General features: G+C 51.3%; 1 long non-coding RNA gene across 3 annotated transcripts in view; it reads right to left on the minus strand.

Annotated features, from left to right (window-relative positions):
* Positions 1 to 2,692: 2,692 nt before the first annotated feature.
* The window catches only part of LOC114118304 (uncharacterized), a 30,712-nt gene continuing 9,901 nt past the window's right edge, over positions 2,693 to 23,503 (minus strand). The window contains exons 2-6 of one of the 3 annotated variants that reach the window (XR_009596552.1): positions 18,378 to 18,476; positions 10,397 to 10,561; positions 9,524 to 9,939; positions 7,571 to 7,844; positions 2,693 to 3,148 (exon numbers count right to left, since the gene is read on the minus strand). This is a non-coding gene — a long non-coding RNA (uncharacterized LOC114118304). Of the gene's footprint in view, positions 3,149 to 7,570; positions 9,940 to 10,396; positions 10,610 to 11,024; positions 11,366 to 18,377; positions 18,477 to 23,503 lie in introns of those variants that run through there. The other 2 variants (XR_009596550.1, XR_009596551.1) reach the window with 2 other exon arrangements.

Genomic DNA, 23,503 nt, shown 5'->3' on the forward strand with positions numbered 1-23,503 from the left:
CCAAGGAGACCCAAGGTGTCGCTTAACTGAGTCGTACCATACCCAGTGATTATGTCCCCAGGGCCAACGCGGTCCTACTCTTCTGCAAGCGGTAAGAGAGTCATCCCCTTAAAATTCACATGCTGGGGCTTCCCCGGTGGTCCAGTGGTTAGGAATCTGCCTGCCAATGCAGGGGACACTGGCTCGATCTCTGGTCCGGGAAGATCCCATATGCCAAGGAGCAACTAAGGCCTGCGCCACAGCTTGTGCTCTAGAGCCCATGGGCTGCAACTACCGAGCCCGCACGCCTAGATGCCGTGCTCCCCAACGAGAGAAGCCGCCACAGCTGAAGAGTGGCCCCCATTCGCTGCAACTAGAGAAAACCTGTGCGCAGCAACGAAGACCCACCACAGCCAATAAATGAATAAATCTTAAAAAAAACAGGCCAAGGGAGTTCATTTCTTAGTAAGGTATGTTCATTATTATCAGTACCATTACTGTTACTCAGCCATCACTTTTTAGTATCTCCAATACCATCCACTACATATCTTCCTCATCTTACAACTGGATTATATCTCAATAAACCCAGTGTAAATTGAGAATGTCATAAATCAAAGATGCAGTTTTATAGATAACCTACCAAAGATCGTGGCTTAGCCCAATCTACCTTAGGCATGCTCAGAACACTTACAGTTGGACACAATCATCCAACACAAAGCCTATTTTATAATGAAGTGTTGCCTCTCTCATGTAATTGATTGAAAGCTGTATTGAAAGTGAAAACCAGAATGGTTGTCTGGGTGCAGAACGGCTGTAACCATATCGATTATTCGCCCTCCTGATCATGTGGCTGATTGGGAGCTGTGGCTGCGGCTGCCCAGCATCACGAGATTGTGTGCCACGTATTACCAGCCTGGGAAAAGATCAAAATTAAAAATTTGAGGTATGGCTTCTACTGAATGCTATTGCTTTCATACTGTCATAAAGTTGAAAACCATAAGTAGAACCACACTCCCTGAGATAGAGGGACTGTCTATATAGTAGACACTTAACATTTGCTACCTTTGGCCTTTCCAAGTGGGAGGTAGGGACCCCACATCTGTCCTGCAGATGGAGAAACGGAAGCCCGGGAAGATGGACCGATGGTTACACAATTCATACAGTGCAGGACCAGCAAGCCCGTGGTTCCTGCTGGACCTCGGGCACCTCCACAGCACAAACAGGTAAGGGCTCACCCTTCTGGGAGCAAAAGAGCAATCCATGGGAGGGCCTGGAAGACAAGGTCCTCATGGGGAGGGCTGCCAGCAAAGCTGCCTTTTACTGCGGTCCTGAGAGACACACTGAGGGTTCTCCCTGGGCCCCAGCACCCCACGGAAATCACAGTTAAATTCTGACAGCTTGCCATCCCCAAGAACAGCACACTCACAGCCTGCACCTGGGCAGGGCTGTACCTGGGAAGCCGTTTCATGTCACACCATCCTTGATGGTTGCAGCCTGATGGGACAAGGAGTAAGAAACTCATCCCAGGGTGCCAGCCCACTGCAGGGCCAGGGAGCCCTTTTTCCATAAAAATGTGAACTCAGAGGCAAGAAGCCTCTAGTTAACTGGGGTTCTGGGTCTATAACAGACTGTGGAATTGGGGCCAGTCTGGACACCACAAACTTGCCAGCTGCCTTTTGCATTCCCGCCTTCACAGACCAGCAGACTCTAGCTTGCACAGCTGAGACCAAAATGACAGGGAAGGAAAGAAGCCACAAGGATGCAGGGTATGTAGACAGAAAAGGGCAAGACCACATAGATAAAGAAGAGAGGAAGCAAAGTAATTGAGAAAAAGGTACTTTCTTGGTTCCTTCCAGCTCCGGGTTCTGCCAGGTCCAAATCCATTTCATTTCCACGATTTCTGTACTCTTCCCAGCTTCCTTGGGCTATTTTGAGTCGTTTCTATTCCTTGCAACTAAAGAATCTCTGACTCGCAGAAAAATTGGAACCAAGAACGGATTTGCAATAATGTCTCAGAGGAAACGTGAAGCTGTCTGTAAGCTTAAAGCAGAGTGAGAGACAAGGAAGAGCCTGTGGTAAGTGGTTTAATGGCCCTACCTTCCTCCCATCCCAGGACACTGGCCCCTTTGCAACGTGAGGCACCGAATGTCCCTGCCAGATGTAAAGCCTGTTTCTCCATCCCTTTGAATACAGCCTGGCCTGCGAGTGTAGAATCTGGCCAGAATGAGTTTGTGTGAGTTTTGGAGCCTAGGTCTCAAAAGGTCTTTCAGCTTCTGCCTTTGCCTTCTTGGACCATCAGCCCATCATCTGAGCTGCCCACCGTGGACCATGTGGGCTCAGATCGAGGCCTCACTGAGAGGAGGCCTGGGGGAACTTGTGGCAGCTGAAAGGAAGGATATTGGAGCATGCTGATCACTCCTTCTGGTCTCATGTAAAAGGAAGAGAGACAAACTCCAATTCTAGGTTCTCCAGCTGGAACCAGACATTTTCTTAAATGGCACAATTTTATAGCTTTGTGCTTATATCCAGCCCTCTGAGACGGCTGAGACCAAATCCAGAAAATAATCGTGCACCTTGCCAAGTTGCACAAATGAATTTTCTGCCTTTCTGGGTTTCTCTTATCAAAATTAACTCATTTAATGAAAAATCCTAGAAGAGAAGGGCAAATTGGGCATTCTAGGCAGGGAAAAGTCTTTGAGCAAAAACTCAGAGAGACAGTGTCAGTGAGATTTACTTTCAGATACAAGTAACAAGTACCAGACCAATGAGGTGCTTAGGTCAATGGTTCCTAAACTTCAGTATGCATCAGAATCACTCAAAGGGCTTGTAAAAATTCAGTTTGCTCAGTTTCCGCTTTAGCAGGTCCAAATCATGGAAGGAGGGCAAAATTTTGGTTTTCTAATAAGTTCTTATGTAATGCCCATGCTGCTGTTCAAGCAAGTACCACACCTTGAGAACAACTGGCCTAAAGTTGAGCCCCTAAACAAATAGGGCCTTGTTCTTTTCACCTTTTAGTAGGTGATTGGAGTGGTAGTTCAGGTCTCAGCAATGCTATCAGGAATCCAGAATTATCATCCTTCTTCTTGAGTATTCTTAGCTTATTGGTTTTCATTCTTATGTTTGAGGTCTCATGGTCACAAGATGGCTGCTGCAACTCCAGAAGTCATGTCTGTATTTAAGGCAGAAAGAGAGTAGAAGTTAACTTATGTACTAATGTATCTTTAATTTTTCACCAGGATTTCAAAGCTTTTTGAAATCTTTACCAGGATTCCTTGAAAGATCAATCCACCTCCCACTAACATTGGCCCTAACTCCCCCTGCCAGATTGTCAGATACATATATGAGCCATCGCTAGCTGCAAAAGAGACTGGGAAATTGAATCTCAACTCTATAGTAGAGGCACGCAGGAAGAAGGGGGTAGGGAATGAAGCTACAGATATGAAGGTCTCTGGTTGTGACCCAAAGTCTGGAGGCCAATCCTTGCTGGATCTAATAAGCACCCAATAAATGTTTATTTATGGATGAACGTCAGGAGTGGATGCAGAAAGAACATTGAAATTAGACTTCTTCAGCTTACCAGCTGGGTGATCTTGAGTAAGTCACTTTAACTTTCTGAATCTCAGTCTCCCTTTCGATGAAAAAAATCAAATTATTCCCGCTGAGTTGTGAGCATTCAGTGAGATGTGAGATGTGAGAGCGTCCAGCCTGAGGCCTTTGGGCCTGGTGAGTGGGATGGAGTCAGAAGTGTGAAGCTATACCAATAGCCTCAACAAAAGCATGCATGCCCTGGGCTCAGTGTGAAGCCTTTATGTTCTTCTATGCTTTCCTCCCTACATTCCCATTCTTCAGATGGCAAAACTGAGGATCAGATGAAGATTTTAAAGTCAAAGCTGGTAAACAGAGAGCAAGGATTCAACCCAAGTCTGTTGGGCTCCAAGCAAGCGCGCCTAGACATTATTCAGGCGGCTTTAACGGAGAAATAAACTACACAGAGCCTCCAGCACCGTGAGCTCAGCCAACAGTCTTCCCTGTCCTGAGTCCTGCTCTTACCGGGAGCAGTAACTCAGGGGAAACCATACTCACCTTTGCTGTCCCTACCCCTCAGCTGGAAGCGGCCTGCAGGAGCCAGGCAGAGCCAGCCTCCCACCTAGACTGCCTCCCCTAGCAGGAATGGAGTCCTGCCAGGAAGGTGGAGTGGCTCCAATTAGACACCAGCTCCTGCCCAGGCAGGGCCCAGTGGGGAGCAGGCAGTTAGAGGGTAATTAGATGTGACTATGGAACAGCTCCCTTAATAAGGAGGGTGCTCTGGGCAAGAGGCACTTGGGAGGATCATCACTCCAGGCACCCACCACCCGCCAGCATCTTGCACTGGGCACAATGGGGAAGGAAGGAGCCACTAACATCCTTTGTGGCCCAGGCCCTGTGCTGGCCACGGGTCTCCTTCGCCCTGGTAACACCTGGTGCGCAGATAAGAACACAGTCTTGGGGAGAGAGAAGAACCTCCCCAGGGTACACAGCTGGGGATGGCAGAGAGAGAGGCTGAGGGATCAGTCCGAAGTCTGTGCTCTCTCTCCTCTAGCATACCATTGCTCTTGTGTTCTTCATCTGCTCCTGTCTTCTGACACTAGAGCATCTGATGGGTGCTAACAGTTGACACCAAGGATGATATTATAGCTATAGCAACCGGTATGGACCCTGATGCTGGGAAGGATAGAAGGCAGGAGGAGAAAGGGATGACAGAGGATGAGATGGTTGGATGGCACCACCGACTCAATGGACATGGGTTTGAGCAAGCTCCAGGAGATAGTGAAGGACAGGGAAGCCTGGCGTGCTGCAGTCCATGGGGTCACAAAGAGTAGGACACGACTGAGCAACTGGACAAACAAATAGAGCAAACCCCTGGCAGAGTTGTGACCAGCTGGAGTAGACCCAGGCCTGCTGGAGTCTGGGAGGGTCCCAAGGGGCCTCAGGCTGCACCAAGCATTAACCCCTTGGCTGCCAGATCATGGGAAGGTGCAGAGGGTCCCTCAAGAGAGGCTGCAGTGGCTGGAACAGCAGTGGGGGTGAGGGAACTCGAGGGCTCAGAGCAGCAGCTTTTAACTAATAGGCATGGAGGAATTTCCGCTTTAGTAACCAGCACAGCTGTAAGAAACAAGGCATCATGGTAGAACAGTAGCCACCACTGGGCCTGGCCTTGGAGGCGGTATGCACTTTCTAGGAGACAGAAAGCCCTTGCCTTCCCGCTGAGCACGCCCTTCCTGCACCCCAGCACTGGCACCCAAAGCCCAGGATGGGTGACTCACACCTTCTCCCAAGAGTAGGGAACAGACTCCCCAGGCAGGAGCAGCCGGATCAGGGAAGCCCCCATCTGGCTGCGGTAATCTGTCCTTCTGGAAGAGGGTAGAGTGTGCCAAACTCTACAGCAGCTGTGCCCAAAGCTAGTTCAGCAAATCTGAAAGGTCGTCTTCAGGAAAGAGGGTTCCTTGGGTAACTGTCTGGGAAACACGTAGGCTGCAGTCCCCTTTGCAGAGTCCTAGCCCACGCTGACATGTCAAAGGTCCTCGGACATCTGGGGTGGGAAAGGGGCTGGAAGATCTTTGACTTTATTTAATCCAACATTTTCTAGATGTTTTAAACCCCAGAGCTGTTCTTGGTTTAACTCCACTGGGCCTCCGAAGGCGTAAGTTTTCCTTGGAAGGCAATCTTGGAAATACTATTATGAACAAAATCCTTTCTCTTATCCCAGCAGCCACCACACAGTTACAGCTGATACTGGGGGACAAAGATTGAATCAGGAGAAAAGGGAACAAGGGTTCGAGGTGTAGGGGATGGTTGGTACCCCCAGGGCCTCTGGAAACACTTTATTCCCCCTGGATGGTCTCTCTCCATTAAATAATCAAAGCTCACCCACAGGTTGGGGGCTCAAGCAGGAGGCAGTCCTCCCCTCAAGGTGGAAGAAAGGTTTAACGCTGCAGCTCAGCCCCAGAGCACCAGGAAACAGCCCCTGGGTGCCAAGGACTCTGGACTGGGACAGACAGAGTTCAAGTTGCCAGCTCCACCTCTGAGCAGCTGTGTAACCGTGGGCACGTCAGCGTCGCTTAACCTCTCTGAACTCCAGCTTTCCGTCTAAACAATTAGGTGATAATGTTTAGATCGTAGGGTTGTGATGAGAGTAAAGACTTAACAGTTATAATAGCCAGCCGGTGCGCCTGTGTGGCTCTCGGCATATATGTGCGTATTCAGATAGTAATGCTGCTTTCGTAACAGTTCTATGGGGAGATGCTCTTGCCCTCACTTTCCAAATAAGGATGCCGGGTCACAGATTGCCCAGAGCTGCATAGGTGATATAGGTGGTGGGGCCAGGAAGCAAACCCAGGGAGTCTTGTTCCCAAATCCACTCTGTCAACCATTACTCACAGAGGCCAGCTGAAGGAAAGGCTCAGTAGCTGGTAACAATTTGTGTCGGGACACAGAAGTTCTGGGGGATCTAGAGATCGCTGGTTTTGGGGGGTGGGATGGGACTGAGAGGGGCCCATCTAAAGCAGAAAGAATGAACAAGTCTAAGATGAACACAGGAGGGGAACTCTCCTTTCCCAGAAAGCGTGAGTGTGATTTCGTATCACTGTAATTTCACTTCTAAGGCAAGGAAGGAGGCCTCCTGGAGGTGCCCTACCTCCCCAGTCCCATGATACACTGGTTATTAGGGGCCTTGTCTTATTCAGGGTGTAACCTCCACCCTAGAGTCTAGCCTTGTAGGACGTGAACATCTCCTGGCTGAATGTGGGTAGATAAAGGACATGTCTTAGTCTGGAGTCTCCGGAAAGCAGAGCCCACGACAAAGTCTTATTAAGTGTGATTACTTAGAAAGTGTGATCCAGGACTTGGCCAGGGTGCTGGGATAGGGGCCCCAAGCCGAGCTGCTGGGCCCCATGGGGCTTCCAGGAGCTCTCAGCTCAGGAAGAATGTAGAATGCATTCATTCTCAGGCTCTGTCCCCCACAGGCCAGAATCACTCCCACTTATGGGCTGTTGGGGCCACAATGGCCCAGGCCCCAGGAAGGATCAGAAGGAGGCAGGTAAGATTGAGGAGAGGCAGACTGCTCCTGCACAAAGTGGGTAAAAACCTGTATGAAAACCAAAGAAACAAAATCTGCACGGAGCAGAGCATCACAGCTGTAGCTAGCTGGAGTGAGTGACAAGACCAAAAGGATTTGAAGGGATGCCCAAAGTTATCTGCTTCCAGACGCTACTGAATATCTGGGGCAGCAAAGTGTAGTGATTGTAGGTGGATTGTGTATTTTAGAACAATTCAGCTGATTTGGAGGGAAGAATGCACAAAGAAGGCCAGCCCAGAGTTTCTGGATGTCAAACTTTGGCAGCCCCAGAATCACTTGGCGGGCTTGGTGGAGCGCAGACTGCCGGGCCCCAGGCCCAGGGACCACGTTCCTGCCATGCTTGAGTGGTTCTGAGGCTGCTGCCCTGGGGAAACGCTGAGCTGCCCAGTGTCAGTTCTGAGATGGTGAAAGAGAACAACTTCCAGACCATGTGATTCAGAAGAGGCCGCTGGAGGCCGCGTTCTATTCCAGACTCACCTTTCTGGCCTTAGTCTTCCCATCCTCAAGTGAGGGAGTGGATTGCTCCGAACAATCATCTTGCAGGCCTTTTCTGCTCTGAGGTCCTGTGAGTCTCCAGATTCAGAACAGGGAGAGGGAACAGAGTTGTCACCACTCCCAGACTCAGAGAGGAAGGAGAAAAAGGACTGTCTCGGGAAAGAGATGTTTCCTGGAGCAACAGGGCTGACCTGGAATTGCAATGCTGCCCTGGCTCACAGGGCTTCCCAGGTGGCTCAGTGGGTGAAGAATTCACCTGCAAGGCAGGGGACGCAGGAGATTCAGGTTCGATCCCTGGGTTGGGAAGAGCCCCTGGAAGAGGGCACGGCAACCCACTCCAGTATTCTTGCCTAGAGAATCCCGTGGACAGGGGAGCCTGGTGGGCTACAGTCCATAGGGTCACAAAGAGTCGGACACGACTGAAGCGACTGAGCGCCCAGCGTGCACGCCCTGCTCACTGCTGGAGGAGCTGACAGGTTTGTCCACTGTAGCCATGCTGGCCTCCCTTTCCCTCAAGGCCCCAACTGTGCCCCTACCTCAGGGCCTTTGCACTTGCTGTGTCCTCTACCATGAACAGTCATCCTCCAGACTTCTACAGGTAGCATTCCCTCACAGCTCTCATATTTGCTCAAATATTTCCTTCTTTCTAAAACAAAGCATCACTTTGTCCATGTCCCCTCTCTTCCTCTGCTTCACTTGCCATCACTCTCTCTGAGGCCATGTGGTCTGTTAGTCTCTAGAAGTGTTGTCCAGTGACTTCCTGCTGGGTAGACATGTGCTATAATCCGCACTGCTCATTACATAGCCACGGGCCACCTATGGCAACTGAGCACTAGAAATGTGATCGTGATGACACAGAAATGGAATTGGCCATTTTCTTTGATTCTAATTATTCTGCATTTAAACAGCCACACGTGCTAGTGGCTCCACAGTGGGCAGTGCCGGTATAATCTCTGTCTCCCCCTGAAGAATACAAGTCCTTGGGGGTGAAGGGAAGGCTCGTCCTTTTCATCTGTAGATAGATCCCAGGGCCTAAAACATTTTCTAGCCCATGTGGGATATGCACAGAAACACCTCATCAATGAGTTCCTCTATTACCATAGAACTATATGCTCTCTCTCCAGTTTACATGGATGAGGCTCAGAGAGGGCAGGCATTTCACAAGTCACACACAGCAAGCCCCTGTCCCTGAAGCAGACTTCCTTCCCCAGCCCAACCCCACTCTGCTCCCTGGTGGATTGTTGGCAACAGGGAACTGATTAAAAACTAATCAGCCTGATTAATCCCAGAGAATTCGAGAGGTTCCGCTCTAGGTGGCATTTAGCAGAGGCCAAGACAGTGTGTGAGCTAAGGCAGAGACCCCCTAGGCTGCTGCCATGGGCTGAGGAGGGCGGGCTAAGATCTCCCCACACCCCACTCGCCATGCCAGGCGTGTGAGTCACAGGCTAAGCATCATGAAATCGCTCTCTATGACAACAGAAGAAAGACGAAGGCTCTGGAGACGGCAGACCTGCTATTTTGTTCAGTCAAGAATTCTTCATGGATTTCTGCTCATCCAGCTTCAGGAATCAGGGGTCAAAGAAAAATCTAGCTGGGTTTTAAAAAGGAAACAGGAAACCTGGCTTCCTGCTGGTTTGAGCAGGAAGCAGGTTTATAATTGGAAAGAGAAAGGTGGGGAGGGCAACCAGGGGTCTCTGTGGCCAGAAAATGCCGCTGTCCTAAATAGCCCCTGCGACTGAAGTTCGTGGTGTCCTTGTTCCCTGGGAGTGAGGAGGGGTCCCCAGACCTCACAGCTCAGGTTTGCCTCTTGTCATCTCACTTCTCTGAGCCTCAGCTTTCTCATCTGTGTAGTAAGGTGGGAGGAGCATGCCCCCCAGGACACATGAGAATAAGGTCCAACATGGTCAGTGCTGGGCAACGGGTAACTGACCTTACCGTTGTCAGCAGAGCCTCCTGTGCCAGGACAGACGGGGCGGTCAGAAAAGATCCTTCTGAGCTGGTGACAGGCTGGACCTCAGGCAGCAGGGGAGGCGAGGATGGTATGCCAGGCAGAGGGAACAGCAGGTGCAAAAGCTCAGAGGTGAGACTGGCCCGCAGGGCACAAACCGGCAGGTCCTAGCTCTCTCCCTGCTCCTGACTGTGACCTCAGGAGACCGTCCGTCTGTCCCGCCTCCTCCCCTTTCCCAGGGCTCCTCTAGTGGGAACCCCCGGAAGCAGGATGAAGGTAGGGGAGACCGAGCCAAAGGGGCAGGTGAGGGTCTCAGGCGGGCTGAGGTCTAGCTCACCGGTCTGAGAGGTGACAGTGTGGCCCCGAGGAGGAGCAGAAATCTTCTCCATCTTCGCACTGGGGGCTGTTAGGTTTAGCAAAGAAACAAAACACCCAATGGGATACTCAGTTAAATTGAAATTTCAGATAAACTGCAAATCATTTTTTTATAGTAAGTATGGAGAAGCCAGGACTTACTTATCCTAAAAAATTACTCTTTGTTTGCTTAACACCCAAGTATAATTGGGTCTCCTGAGTGCAGGGGAGGAGCTGGATTGGCAGGGCAGCCCAAGACCCCCTGCCCAGGAATTGCCCATTCGAAGGGGCTTCCGTTGCTCCCCAGTGAAGTCCAAGGGCCAAGGGCCAGACACATCAACCTCCCAGCTTCATTCAATCTCACTGGCCCGTCTTCCTCCGACCCCACTCTCAGGCCTCCAGACCTCATCCTTGCAGGGCCCTGGCCAGCAGGGAGATCATTCCCACCCCTGCTCCCCGCCCTCCCCAAAGTAATTCAAACTGCAAGGGCTCACTTCAGTCCTCACCCTGGCCTCCCATAGGAGTCAGCTTGCTCTGTTACCACTTCTCACAGCCCTTGAACTTTTCCTCCAGTGTGGGCAGGGATCGTCTGACATTCGCTGAGAAGCCCTGGAGGTTCTCTCTGCCCGGTCGCTTTGGCTCACCGCTGTCCCCCAGCGTCTGGCCTTGTCCTGTGTTAACAGGTGTTGCTGCATTTTCACTGTGTGACGGAATAGCAGCTATTCCAGGAAGTGGGGAGGAGGCAGATAAGGAAGGTCTGAGGCACTCATGTATTCACATCTCCCCTGAGAGAAAAACCCAATCCAAACCCAGCTTTCTGGATAGGACAGGGGCCCGTGGCCATGGTCAAGGGGCCCGAGCTCTTGGGGGAGGCTGAGGGCTGGAGTTCCAGCCCTGCACGTCCAGCTGCTCACATCGGGCAACCCTCTACTTCTCCCCAAGTCTCTGCTGCTTCCCGAATAACGACAGCACCCTTCTCAGCTCTGCTTCACTGCGAGGCTTGTCACCGAAGACCCCATATCCTCCCAAGAGCGGGGCACCGCCTCCCCTCCCTTACCGGGCTAAAATCTCTGAGCAGACCTGGGCCACCAGGGCCTGTCTATGATACCGTCCTGTCTGTCCCCAGGACCTTACCGTGTCTGTACACATAGTACGAGCCCAGAGAATCATCTGAAGGGTGAATGAGCAAGTAAACGGCCCATTTCCTCCACACTGAATGAGTGTTCCAGGGACTTGGGTGGAGGGGAGAGAGGCTGCACAGTAGACAGCTTTCAGAACCAGGAATCAGGGGCTAAAAAGGGAAGATGATGTAGGGAAGGGGGCCGAAACCACAGGCGTGCTCCTCCACATGGGCTTCCTCTTGGCCCAAACCCAGGGGGCGGGGCTCAGTTATCACAAATTAAATCTCCCCAGACTGGCGTTATCTTCCGATTTCGAGCAAATTACAGAATTGAGGGGTGGGGTGGCTGGGCCTGTTCTATATTTGGTGCTGGCATAGAAACAGAGCCAGCAAGAGACTTCTGGGATCGTGCTCAAATATCTGATTAGGGTCGGCTTGGGCCAGACAGTCGCGTGCGCCCCTGGATGGTCGAGGATCTCACCGACACGAGGTGGAGGTCAGCCTGAGACACTCGCGCCCCCGGCCCCCATTAACGCAAATAAAGTCGCCACAGCTGGGGTGAGGGTGGGGCTGGCAGCTGGCAGATGCTCTGTTGCCAGAAGGTGTTGCTGGCACCTCTGATGGGGACCAGATTACGCCCAGCATCCAAGGAGGCTGGGAGAGAGAAACCAAGGAGGTGCGAATGAGTACATCTTGTCGGAACAGGATGGGGAGACTGGAGGGGGAGGGGGCCACTGAGAAAGTTGGGGGAGGGCGCAGTGGTGTGAATTAAAGGAGAGCTTCTCTTCACAACCTTAGCTCTTGCTACCTGTAGAGGCCATCTGGTATTTTAACTTGCTTAGCATTCATTTTTTCCTCCTCCTGGAAGCATCACTCTGGTTTTCCTTTGAGGAACAGCCCAGCCTTGCCTCTTAGGGGCTCAGATTCAAGCTCCACCTTTTAGTGGTTCAGTTCCTGGGTTGGGAAGATCCACTGGAGAAGGGATAGGCTAACCACTCCAGTGTTCTTGGGCTTCCCTTGTGGCTCAGCTGGTAAATAATCCACCTGCAATGAGGGAGATCTGGGCTCGATCCCTGGGTTGGGAAGACCCCTGGAGAAGGAAACAGCTACCCTCTCTAGTATTCTGGCCTGGAGAATTCCATGGACTGTATAGTCCATGGGGTTGCAAAGAGTCGAACACAACTGATCGACTTTCACTTTCATTTTCCTAGTGGCTCCATTACCTTGGGCAAATCACTCTGCTGGGTTTCAACTTATCTTTTTTCATTATTATAGTAAAAATATACCTATTAGGAAATGTACCAATTAACCATTTTCAAATGTACAGGTATTTTAATACACTCAACATTTTTGGGCAACCATCACCACCATCTCTCTCCAGACCTCTTTTCATCTTGTAAAATTCTTAGCACCTTTTAAACACTAATTCTCCATTCTCTCCTGCCCCTCAGCTCTTGGCAATTATCATCCTGTTTCCTGTGTGGATGAACTTAACAACTCTAGGTACTTCATATAAGTGGAATCGTAGAGTATTTGTCCTTTTGTGACTGGCTTTTTTCACTTAACACAGTGCCCTCAAAGTCCAGCCTGTTGTACCATGTGTCAGAATTTCCTTCTTTTTTAAAAATGTTGATTAATATTCCATTCTATGGAGTCTGCTGCTGCTGCTGCTAAGTCACTTCAGTCGTGCCCGACTCTGTGTGACCCTAGACACGGCAGCCCACCAGGCTCCCCCATCCCTGGGATTCTACCTTATCTTTAAACCAAGGCTAGAATCTACTGCCGCCAAGAGCATCAGCCATTAGTACAGGCATCTTGGCTGCCCGTTGCCCTCATGGCCCAGGCCGGGTAGGGAAAGTGGGGGACATTTCAGGATGGTTGGGGGGCTCCCACAGACAAGGAGATAGGTCCATGCTGAGGGTTGCCACAGGCACCGCTGCCCCTCTGAAATACGTATCCACCGTGGAGGAAAAGAGAGGGAAGACTTGGTGTGTCTCTGCAGGGAGAGAGGGTTCTTGACTCCAATTCCTCTCCTGTCTGGGGGATACCCACTCCAAACCAGGAGCTGTGGCATTGCTCCTGCTCGCCAGCTCTCATCCCAAGGAAATGTCCATCCTTGGGTGGCAGAGCAGGAAGCCAGGAGAGAAAAGTGCCAATCCAGAAACTCTTGGCCAAGCCCCCAGTGCAAAGGTGATGTTGCCACGCCCCCTAGGGATCAGGCAAGGCTCAGGACTGTGGAGAAAGGAAATAAACACTTTGTGTCAGTTCAGGGGAGCTGCCTGCAGAAACCCTGGGGAGGAAGGGGCATCGCTAGTGGGTGCTTTGGGCCCAAAGACAGGCTTCCCAGAAGGATTCCTTTGGGAGAGTGTGGCCTCTCTGGCTTCCAGACCCTCCAGGGCAGTTGCATAGGCTGAGCCAGGTGCAGGGACTGGGCCCGTGGAGGGCAGGGCAGGGAGGGCAGGGGACAGCCTACGAATCACCCACAGCCTGTTGGCAGTGCTCGGGTTTACCAGGGGTTGCAAACTGGACACTGTGAGATTCTGCCACACCCGGGATCATCCAGAACATTCCCTCCTTCAAAAACTCTAAAAATTAGAATTGATCACCTCCCTAGCCTTCCCAGGTGGTGCCGTGGTAAAGAATCTGCCTGCCAGTGCAGAGGATGCAAGAGACGCAGATTCAACCCCTGGGTCAGGAAGATCCCCTGGAGGAGGAAATGACAACCTACTCTCCAGTATTCTTGTCCGGGAAATGCCAGGGACAGAGGAACCTGGTGGGCTACAATCCATGGGGTCACAAAAGAGTCACACACAGACACAAACACAGACACACAGACACGCACACACACACACACACAGACACAGACACACACACACACACACACACACACACACACACACACACACACACACACACAAGCCCAGTTACGAGATGGAGCTAGTGTGGGGCTAGTGGCTCCAGGGCCACTCTGGGGTTAGAAGATGAGCCTTTCTTGCTGTAAGTGAGGACAATGATTGGGTTAGGAAGCTGCTGACAAATGCTCTCCACCCTCCTCATAGAAATGAACATCCCATCCCTGTAATCTACACCCATGCCCTTTGCCATGTGACTCAACAGGACCCTTCCTATAGGGAAAATAGACTTCTCAATGCCATCCAGGTAGAACCTGGTCACGTGTCCCTCTTGGGTCAATGGAATGTGAGTGGACCTTCTGTGAGGTTTTCAGTGTCTTATGTAATTTGGCCCCGTCTTCTGTACTTTGACCAAACCCAGCAGAGATCAGCTGAACCCCAGCCGACTCCAGACCCAGAAGGGAGAAAAAGAAACACTAGTCCCTGCAGGCCATTGAGATGCCGCTGTTTGTTCTTTGGCATTATCATAGCCTTGGCTGACAAACGCAGTGATACACATACATGTATCCAAACGACACAAAGGCAAGCCCAGCCACGTCCCTGGGTATTGTGCATCGCATACATGTCACAAACACAAACTGAAATTCATGTACACATTCTCCCTCGTGGCTGGAGACGGGGATCCAGGGCAGTGTGTCATCAGGCTGTGTTTGCAGCCCTCGCTGGACCTTAATTATCACCCGAGTCTGGGAGCCTGCGCCCACCTTTCTTCCAGCAGGAACCTGGGGGAAAGTGAGGGTGGTATGTCCTCCCCTCTCAGTCACAACATAATCAGCTCAGAGCAAAACACACCAGCTCAATCAAATGTCCAGCTGGAGCTCATCACATTGATGATCCAACATGCCGTTGGGTGCTTTTCCTCCGGGCAATGGGGATTACTGGGGCCCCACCAGCCCTGGAATTCTGGGATTCTCTTAGCCCACACTGATGTCAGCAGGCTATTAGCAGGCGGATTAAGCCGGCTCAGTAGGAAGCATGGCCACACCAGGTGTGGGAGACCCGGGCCCCAGTCCAGCTGCCGCAGGCACTGCGGCCCTGCCTCTGAGCCACAGCCCACCATGGACACGGGGACCCCCATGGGCTTCACTGACATCCCTGAGCTAGGGAGACAAGGTTTTGCTTAGCACATGGAGGTAGCGGGACGGGGCTCTGGCATCAGACGGTTTGGGTTCAATCCCAAGCTAATCCCCTGCTTAGCTGTGTGTCCTTGGACTAGTCACTCTCCTTTTCCGGGCTTCAGCTTCTGTCTTTGAGGCTGCTTAAGACCGACCCTCCACCTACGCCTTAGCCGCCAGCCCCTTTCAGCCGACTTCCAGGTGATGTTCCGTCACTTCCTCCCTGTCGCTCTCCTGCGCCATCAGCTTTCTCCTTCCCTGGGTCATTCTCAGCAGCAGACAAACGCTCAGATTTCTCCCATCTTCAAACAAACCAGCAACTGTAAAACCTCTCTCCACGTCCTATCCCCCGCATGACCCCTGGGGCCCCTGGAGGAGCTGGCCAGGCCGCCTCTGTGAGAGAGACCCTCTCCGTTTCCTCCTCTGTTCTCCCTTGGACCTACCTCTGCCAGGTTTTTGTTGCCGCTGTTCCACCAGAACCACCTTTGCCAGGGTCACCAAAGGCCTCCGTGTCCCTAAATCCAAGGCCGTTTCTTGGGCCTCCTCTTACTGACCTCCCATCACACGGTGATGGCGCCCTCTTCCTGGGGACTCGGCTCCTGGCTGCCTGTGTCCTTATTCTCCACTAACACCCAGGGCCGGGGACTTGATGGGCTTCTCTCTTCCGTCTACACCCACTTCCTCGGGGATCACAGACCCAAATACCATTTACACAGCAACAACTTCCAGCCCAGACTTGAGCCCTGACCCATCTGCTTGGTGGACACCCCCACCCCCAAGGCCAATAGGCATCTAACATCTGCCATGCTCTCAGCCGGAATCTCCCTGTTTCCCCATCTCAGTAAATGGAGTCTCCCCCTTCCAGTCACTCATCCAGACACCTGGACAGCATTTTCCCTCTGATCTCTGTTCCCACCCGTCAGCACTTCCTGTCCATTACACACTCGGGATGCATGTCTAACCTGGCCACGTCGCTCTTCCTCCCCTCCTTCTTGCAGCGTGGTCCCTGCACGTCACTTCTCCACCCCAAATACTACCCCCTCCAAGATGCTCCATCTTACTCAAGGTAAAAGCCCCGGTCCCTGCCCGGGACCACAGGCCTTAGGTGTGCCAGTCCCAGATGTCCACGTGTCTCCAAGTCTCTACCAAGGGCAGTGTGAAAATCCCAGGCAGAGATTCCTCTCCTCCCTCCTCTCTTTCCTCTTCACTCAGCTATAGTCACAGATCCTCAGTTGCTCCCCAAACACTCCTTAAGGAGAATCCCGCTCCTTTAAAGCCTTCACGACGGCTGGTCCCTCTGTCTGGAGCACCTCGTTCTGACGCCCGCATGGCTCCTTCAGCTCTGTGATCAGACCCCACCTTCTCCGGAGGCCTTTCCTGATTGGAAGTGGAAGTGTTAGTTGCGCAGTCGTGTCTGACTCTTTGCAACCCCACGGACTGTAGCTGCCAGGCTCCTCTGTCCATGGGATTCTCCAGGCAAGAGTGTTAGAGTGGGTAGCCATTCCCTTCTCCAGGGCATCTTCCCAACCCAAGGATTGAAGCCGGGTCTCCTGCATTGCAGGTAGATTCTTTACCATCTGAGCCACCTGGAACCTGACTTTAAATTACAACCTCTCACCCAACCCACCACCCCATCCCCTGTCTCAGCCTGATCTTCTGTTTTACTTATCAATGATTTTGTTGTTCGTCTCCACCTTAGAATGTAAGTGCCATGACGTAGGGATTGTGGTGTTTTTTTCATGTCACCTAGAATGTCGTTGGCACTCGATAAACACGTATTAATGAGCCAGTGGGTGAATGAGGGCTCTTGGCACCTGCCTCACTGGGGTTTGGGCTCAGAGAGACTGCTGGTTGGTGCTCAGCCTGTGGGCACGTGGGCTCACATGGAAAGGTGAGCAGGCACTGTCTTGTCGCTGCTCTTGTTATCATCACCGTTAATTTCTCTCTCTCAAGTGCAGAAAGCAGGGCTCAGAGAGGTCAGGCCAGTTCAAGGTCGCAGATCAGGCCACTTGGACCAAACCTCCTTGATGACAGATGTGCCAGTCCTATGCTTTAAGATTCCCAGACCTCAAGGAGCTATTTGGGAAGCTCAAGAGCTGGAGTGGGTGCTTCCTCGGTGGCTCAGTGGTAACAAATCCTCCTGCCAATAGAGGAGACCCAGGCTCGGTTCCTGGGTGGTGAAGCTCCCTGGAGGAGGGCATGGCAACCCACTCCAGTATCCTTGCCTGGAGAATCCCACGGACAGAGAAGCCTGGTGGGCTACAGTCCATGGGGTCACAGAGTCAGACATGACTGAGTGACTTAGCACGCACGCACAGAGGGCTCGGGTGGACCCTAAAAATCCTCTGTCTGGTGATTTCAGACTCCTTTCTCCCTTTCTCCCTCCCTCCTCCTTTCTCCCTTTCTCTCTTTCTTTCTTCCCTCTCTCTCTCTTTTTTTCTTTCTTTCCAGGGGTCTTTTGCTCAAACTAAAGCAGATGGAAACAGCCCAGTATATGAAACAGGCACAGAGGGAAGGCACTGTCCTAACTGAATTCCAGAGGGTTCTGTCTGGGGTCTTGCCCACCCCCAGACCTCTGTGGAGCCCCCAGGTCTTTGCCAAGTGCAATTTAAACCCCTCCCTGCTCAGCCAGAGATCCTCTCTTCCTCTCTCCCCTCTACAGAGTCCTTCCCCTGGTTCTCCTCCACTTTCTCCCCGGCCAGGGCTCAGAGCCCCCTCCTCCAGCTCCCCCTGACCCCACACCTCCATTTTCAAACGTTTCACGTTCTCGATCCTCCAAGTGCCTCACTCCATCCAGCCCACTTAATTGAAGCCAATTTTTTTTTAGTACAAAAGAACAGAGAACACATCAATTCCTGCCTTTGTCTCCACAACAGGGCCCTGCACGAGGAGCTCCAGCTGCCTTTGTCCCCAGAGACGTTCATTAGCGAGCAGCTGAGCCCAGGCTCCAAGGGCAAGACCGGGCCAGCGGGGGTGCCTGGTATGGCCAGAGCTGTCCACGAAGGGCTCTGGGGCGGGGTCCTGGCTGTGTGAACGGAGTTCTTGAGACAGGACCGAGAGCTTACACTTTCATGGCATGAAAGTGTAAGAGGCACCGTGGCTGGGAGTCTTTCCATTTTCCCTGAAAGTCCTGTCCTGACTCGTATGTTGGTGACAATAGGAACTTGCAAGACTTACAGTGTAAGTTATATTTGCAGAGAACTGAGCACAGTCCCTGGAACGCGGTGTGGTCTGAGGTGAGCTATGTTTACCCACTCGTGATGGTTACTAAGTTGTTATCATCAAAACATTGCATCGTCAGCTTTGTAATCAGCAGACCTGGGTTTGAACTTGGCCTTACCTCTTAGGGGCTCTGCTGCCTTGAGTGTGCCCGGTAGCCTCCTGATGTTCCCATTTTTCGTCTGCAAAATGGCTGGATGGTGGCACCAACTTAAAAGACCTGTTGGGAGAATGGAATGGCAGAATGGAACACGGACCTGGCAGCCTCGCTGAGAGATGGTGCCACGCATTTAGAAAATAGCAGGTTGGTTCAGCCAAGAGTCTGAGCCTGCAATCGCCCAACAAAGGGAAGCGCTCACATCTGATTCCCGCACACGTCAGGGAGGTCTGGCATCCCTGGGTGGACTGTAGCCCTGCTTCCTGGCTGTGACCTAGGCAGGCTGCCCACCCTCTCTGGGCCTCAGTTTCTCCCTGGAAAGTGGGGGCAATGATGGTGAAGGTCAGCTCTGAGGTGCTACCCTTCCTGCTTCTCCCACTGTGTAGCAGCTCTGCAGAAACATTTAAAGCACCGCATCTTCCCCAGAGCCCTTGATTGAGCCCCATTTCAGGTATGTGAAAGAATTCAGAAGGTTAAAGTGACTGGTCTAACACCTACTAAGGAATAAACAGCAAAAACAGGATGTCAGCCCAATTGCTGAGAAACCAAAATCTGATTTAACCATGGGACCTTACTTACTATACACCCCTCCTCCAGTCTGGAGGTGATTCCCTTCTCAACCCCTTGAAGGAAAGGCAGTCATGGATGTTGACATAGGGGGAGGAAATCATCAGAGCGGGCTTTACAAGGAAGTGGCATTTAAGCCTTGAAAGATGGGTCTGATTTAATCAGGTACACTTGAGGGAAGGCAGAAGCAGAGGTGCAGCATGGGAAGGGCACAGAGGACCCCAGCATAGACTATGCTTGGAGGGCACCACCTAGTCCCTCTTGTGGGGGGTGGTGGGCAGGATGAGGTAAGGGAGTCACTCAGAACTAGGAGGCGCTCCCCTGGTGGCTCAGACAGTAAAGAATCTGCCTGCAGCGCAGGGGACCTGGGTTCGATCCCTGAGTCAGGAAGATCCCCTGGAGAATAATACCCCTCTCCAGTATTCTTGCCCAGAGAATTCCACGGACAGAAGAGCCTGGCAAGCTACAGTCCATGGGGTCACAAAGAGTTGGACGTGACTGAGCGACTGACACTTTCGTTCACTTCTCTATGTTCATAGCAGCATTGTTCACGATAGCCAAAACGGAACCAAACTAAACTTCCATTGACAAATCAGTGGATAAAGATATGGTGCATATACAATATATACAGTGGAACAGCACTGAGCCATAAATAAAGAAAGAATGCTAGCTGCAGCAACATGGATGAGCCTAGAGACTGTCATACTAAGCAGTCAGAAAAGGAAACACAAATACCGTAGGATACCCCTCAGGTGGAATCTAAACTATGACACAAATGAGCATATCTATGAAAAAGAGACAGGCGCACAGATTCAGAGAAGAGACTTGTGATTGTCAAGGGGGAGGGGCGTTGGGGGAGGGAAGGATTGGGAGTTTGGGATTAGCAGATGCGAACTATTATATATCTCATGGATAAACAACAAGGTCCTGCTGGATAGCACAGAGAGCTACATTCAATATCCTGTGATAAATCATAATGGGAAAGAATATGAAAGAATTTAAATTTGAAAGAATATGAAAAAGAAAACAAAATACATCTGTGTATAATAACTGAATCACTTTACTGTACAGCAGAAATTAACACAACATTGTAAATCAACTATACTTCAATAAAAATTTAAAAAACAACAACTAGGAGATGCTAATAAGACTTGGCCCCTGAAGCTTTAAATAGAACCAGCTTAGAAGATGCCTTCCCGGTGCTCTCTATGCCCCGCGTCAGCAAGCACTGACAGCGCCTCTGTTAATGCCAGGCCTGCATCCTTATCAGGACCTTGTTGATGCCCGAGGCCCCTGTCCCATTGAGACAAGGCCTTCTTCTACTTCAGGGCAGGGTTTCCCAACCTCAGCACTACTGACATTAGAGCAGGATAATCCTTGGCTGTGGAAGGACTGTCCTGTGCACTTGGGAGGTTTAGCAGCATCCCTGGTCTCTGCTTCCTCGACGCCGGTAGCATCCTTCACCAGTTGTGACAACCACAGTGTGTCTCTGTTGAATCCATTGTTCGTTCAGCCGCTCAGTCACGTCCGACTCTTTGCGACTCTCTGCCTATAGCCCGCCAGACTCCTCCGTCCATGGGATTCTCCAGGCAAGAATACTGGAGTGGGCTGCCATTCCCTTCTCCAGGGGATCTTTCCCACCCAGGGATTAAACCTGAGGCTCCTGCGTTGGTAGGCAGATTCTTTACCACTGTGCCACCTGGGAAGCCCAACGCGTCTCTAGCCGTAACTAAATATTCCCTGGTGGGGGCAAAATTACCCCCAGCTGAGGAGCCCTGCAATGGGGCCTTCCTCCCTCGGGGCCCAGATGCAGACCTCCTGGGTCCTCTACCCCTGATCTGCATGTTCATCCACCCCCAGGGGGCAGCCCCCCTCCCCACTTCCAGTCAGTGCAGGGGTGATGGGCTTTCCCCCAGAAAACAGGCTGAGCCCTCATCCTGGAGGAGCTGGTCCCCACTAGGAAATGGACCATAATCTGTCTGGTTGTGATGTGCCCTGATAAGATAGATGCGCTGCCTCACCCGGACACCCTCATCCATTTACTGCGCAGAACAAACATGTACCACATACAGACCCAGGGCATCAATTTTGGTGATAATGATAAATCTTAGTGATTTTCCCAAAGGTCAGGAAGCCTGGAGGCAGAGGGGTAACTCCGCTGTTAAACTCTGATAAATTATCCTCATCACCCCATGGGGAGGACAAAGCATTTCCCCTTTTGGTCTCTTTTATCATAAAAGCAGCAGTATTGCCGAAAATTTAGGAAGGAGAGAATGAAACATCCCCTGTCCTGACACTGAGATGGTTTTCATTTCTGCATATTTGGCCAAGCACAGGCCAAGTCTTCCTGGCACAGAGCCTATGCCATGGGGATATTCTATTTTCCTTTGTGTTTTTATCTCAAATTGTGCATAAGGCCAAAAACATCTCTTTATGCTGCCCCATGGGGTCCATCCATCCTGTGGTGTTTATCCAAAGGGCGGCTCAGGAAAACAAGGAGGCTGTCTTCACAGGCGGGGCCGTTGAGGATCTGTGGCCTCAGAAACATGAGGATCTGTTGTTTACTCAAATCTGGGTCCTAGAAATGTGGTCAGACCCTTGGGTGGACCATGAGATCCTGCTGCGTCATAATTATAAAAATATGGTTTGGGAAGACAAGAGCATGATTGGTTTCTTGGGTGGAGGCCGTGAGATGCTGAGATTTGTGAAACTCTAAAGGATGTTCTATTTGAGATCACAAAACCCTGTGGTTTCCAAATTTAGGAATGTGGGTTTTCCCTCAGGGAGAGGTCGGCTTCTCAGGCGAGGCCACGAGAGCCCACAGCTGCAAAGGCCTTGGATATCGGATGTCAAGTGTTCTTGATCAGAAACTTGCCTCCCAGGGCCTGGAGGAGACACAGGCAGCCACGTGGACAAGGGTGAACTCTGGCCCTCTACCTGCACCGTTCACCCAGACTTTTCTTTCCAGTGAGTTGGGGGAGTTAAGTCTAGCAGGCCACTCGGCTGTGGGGCTCACATGCCTACTCAGTGAGCTAGTACCATGTGTCACTGTCCCAGACCTCATGGTCCATGATGAATAAAACCATTCTGGCCTTGGAAGAGACCACAGTGGATGCATTAAAGGCAGCATCTACCAAGTAACGCAATAAGTTACTGTTGCCTTGCAAACTTTGATCACTAGGAAGGATACTCACAGGCCCTGCTGGAGGACCGATGGAGGGGTGGTATCCTTATAATAGCAAGGTGGTCAGGGGTGGCCTCTCCCAGGAGGCAGACTTTTAAACTGGGGCCTGAAGGAGAAGATGCAAGTGCAGTGACCTTCCGGGGAAAGGTCGGAGAGTTGGAGGAACTAGGGGACCAATATGGATGGAGATAGACTACACCTGAGGACTCCTCACAGGCCACAGTGAGGCGTTCCGACTCAGTCCTGAGTGAACAGGAAATGAAGGAGAAAACACAGAACAGGCTCCGTCTTGAGAGCCGGACTCCATCTTGGGCCAGACTGTGGACTTTGAGCTCTACGCCCAGTATCTATGGAAACGACATACCAACTGGAAAACCAGGCCCCCAGAAGGAAGAGCCCCAGGGCTCACACCTAGACTCTCCATCGCCTGAAAGGATACCCTAACTACCTGTGTAACCAGATATGATCATACGTTCTATTATGTTTATTGGGGTATGACCACAGGCCTATTGATAATCGTCCACTGTTAGCTACCTAGGCTTAAGGCATATGAATCACGGGTTAGCTTTGATTGTATCTATCTTTTCCTTTGTTCAGACTAGTTTCAGGGAATTTGGGAGGTGGGTTTGGGCACGTACACTTAGGGTATATAAAGTTTTCACAAAAACTGGTCGGGGTCCTTGGCTAAGAGGAGACTCTGCTGTGGGCCCGCCAGTGTGATCAAGTGCACTCCACTCTCCGCATTGTCCTTCTGGGTGAGTTTGTTTTCCGGAACACGTGGCTACAACAGAAAGCGAGCACAAGGACATCTTCAGAAAGATGACTCTGGCAGCTAAGTGGAAAGTGTGTAATGGAGGTGTTAGGTTAATCGTAGACACAGGAAGACAGGCCAGGAGGCCCCGGCTTCCTCTGGGAGAGAGACGCAGTCGCCCAGGCAGAGTGAGGATATATGGCCGGTCCTCACTGTTCCCAGGCTCTGTACTTGCGAATTCACCTTCCTGCTAAAATTTTATTTATAACTTCAAATCAATACTCCTGATGTTGTCGTGGTCGTCCTCGGACACGCACAGGCAGCAGAACGCTTGAGTTGCCCACGTGCTTGTTCCCCGCAGAGGTCGACCAGAACAATGGTCTGCCTCTCCATTTCAGCTCTTACTATAAGCAACCGTCTTTTATGCAGGCTATTTAGCACTGCATTTTTTTTTTTTTCACATTTGTGCTTTTTTGGGTGATTTTGCTCTTTAAAGCCATCTCCAATTATAGTGCGGAAGTGCTGTCTACTGTTCCTAAGCACAAGAAGGCTGTAATGTGCTTTATGGAGAAAATATTTGTGCTAGAT

Source organism: Ovis aries, chromosome 15, assembly GCF_016772045.2.
Source record: "Ovis aries strain OAR_USU_Benz2616 breed Rambouillet chromosome 15, ARS-UI_Ramb_v3.0, whole genome shotgun sequence".
Classification (NCBI taxonomy): domain Eukaryota; kingdom Metazoa; phylum Chordata; class Mammalia; order Artiodactyla; family Bovidae; genus Ovis; species Ovis aries.